At 42.1% G+C, this 1,721-nt stretch overlaps 1 long non-coding RNA gene across 1 annotated transcript; it reads right to left on the reverse strand.

Annotated features, from left to right (window-relative positions):
* Positions 1 to 268: 268 nt before the first annotated feature.
* Positions 269 to 926, reverse strand: LOC109526425 (uncharacterized). The gene is made up of 3 exons (XR_002170333.1): positions 716 to 926; positions 536 to 603; positions 269 to 399 (listed from the first exon to the last, which is right to left on the reverse strand). It is a non-coding gene; the product is annotated as an uncharacterized LOC109526425 (long non-coding RNA).
* Positions 927 to 1,721: the final 795 nt, after the last annotated feature.

The following is a 1,721-nucleotide window of genomic DNA, read 5'->3' on the forward strand; positions in this document are numbered from 1 at the left end:
CCGTTCACACTCACAATCACACTTAGGGACAATTTAAAATGTTCAATCAACCTACGATGCATGTTTTTGGAATGTGGGAGGAAACCGGAATACCCGGAGAAAACCCACGTAGGCACAGGTAAAATCTAACTAACCTAACCTACTTTGTAGTTGTATCATAACCAGTATTTTTGCCCTTGTCTTACTTTGTGCCATTTCCATTTGTGTTTAATTCCCACAATTAGTTTTTTTTTTTTTTTGGTACACCAATGAGCAAAATAATCTGGATTTTTTATAATTTAATGTTCTTAGTTAGATAAACTTACTCTGCTTCTTTTGTGATTTTTAACTTGGGATGAGCCTGATTGGCCTTGGAATCAGCCCAGGTTGCCTCCCTGGTGTCACGATGGAGCGGATAAGCTGCAAGAAAATAATACCTTAGGTTGTGTTTGTAAATGTGTCGGAGATAATGAACATATGGAACTAGTGTGAAACAACAATATCAAATGCATACAAAGTACACCGTAATACATTGAGAATTATTTCATGAAAATACCTGAAATTGCCAAGACTGCAAAGGCGCAAATGATCAAGAACACTTTTTCTGAAAGCATGTTTTCTTTTCTGTGGAGAATAGAAAGCATTACATCCATGACTGTGCGGTGAAAATTGCATTTGATTTCCTTTATCCATTAATCAATCAAGGAAACACAGAGAAAAAGTTGGTGGTATTTACCTGAGCTTCAGGGGTCTACAGAGCGACCTTTCTGCACTGTCAGTCTTATAAAGGGCCTCGTTATCAGACCAGGACTGTGTCAATAGTCAACACGTGGAGGGTTACACGGGTGACGGAACACAACATACACACACATGCACACACTACGCGCACAGATGAGCCACTGTAAATCTTTCAGTTTATGGGCAGTCCATGATTAGTGTCAAACCACTTTGAGATAAAAATCCCTAAATACTACCAAAAAAAAAAAATCAGTAAATATGAAGATAAAACAAGAATTGTTCAATTCTGCTGTTATGGGACGACTGCGCAGCTATTATCTATTTCATTATGTACAAATGAGGTGGAAGTTGATCACAAAAGGTGAAACAAGTTGATGTTGTCCTAAGTCAGGTTTTGTTCACCAGAAGGCATCCTGCATTTTCGTTTTTTTTCCCCCCTCCATTTGATTTTGGTAGGTTCTGTATGTTGTGGCGCAGTTCTGGTTGACACTTCTCTGCAACGTCTCGTAGATATCAGAAACAGCGCCTTCACACTCCTCTGCCTGCCTGGGTAAGATCTATTCAGGGGTTCTGGAAGGGGAAGGTTGTGATCGAAAGAACAAGATCCCCAATACAAGCAACCGAAATAGAATCCTCCACAGATCGTCCAGGGTCTCCCTTAGAGTCGAGGTTAGAAGCCTTGCCATCCGGGAGGCTCTCAGAGTACAGCCGCTGCTCCTACACATCGAAAGCAGCCAGATGACATGGTTTGGTCATTTGGGTAGTCTGGTTCCACCTCTTTTGTGAAATGTTCCAGGCAACTCTGGAGAGACTCTGGCTTCCCGGTGACCTGGGAACACCTCGAAATCTCCCCGGAAGAGTGGCTGGCGAGAGTGTAAGTCTGGCCTTCCCTGCTGACCTGACCTGGGATAAGCAGAGGAAAATGGTTGGATGGATGGCGGTAAATGGTTGGATTCAAGTTGATGAATATGTCATTCCACGGTATTGAATGAGTTCGACATGTA

This window comes from Hippocampus comes, unplaced genomic scaffold (assembly GCF_001891065.2).
Source record: "Hippocampus comes isolate QL1 unplaced genomic scaffold, H_comes_QL1_v1.1 scaffold6, whole genome shotgun sequence".
NCBI classification, from domain to species: Eukaryota; Metazoa; Chordata; class Actinopteri; order Syngnathiformes; family Syngnathidae; genus Hippocampus; species Hippocampus comes.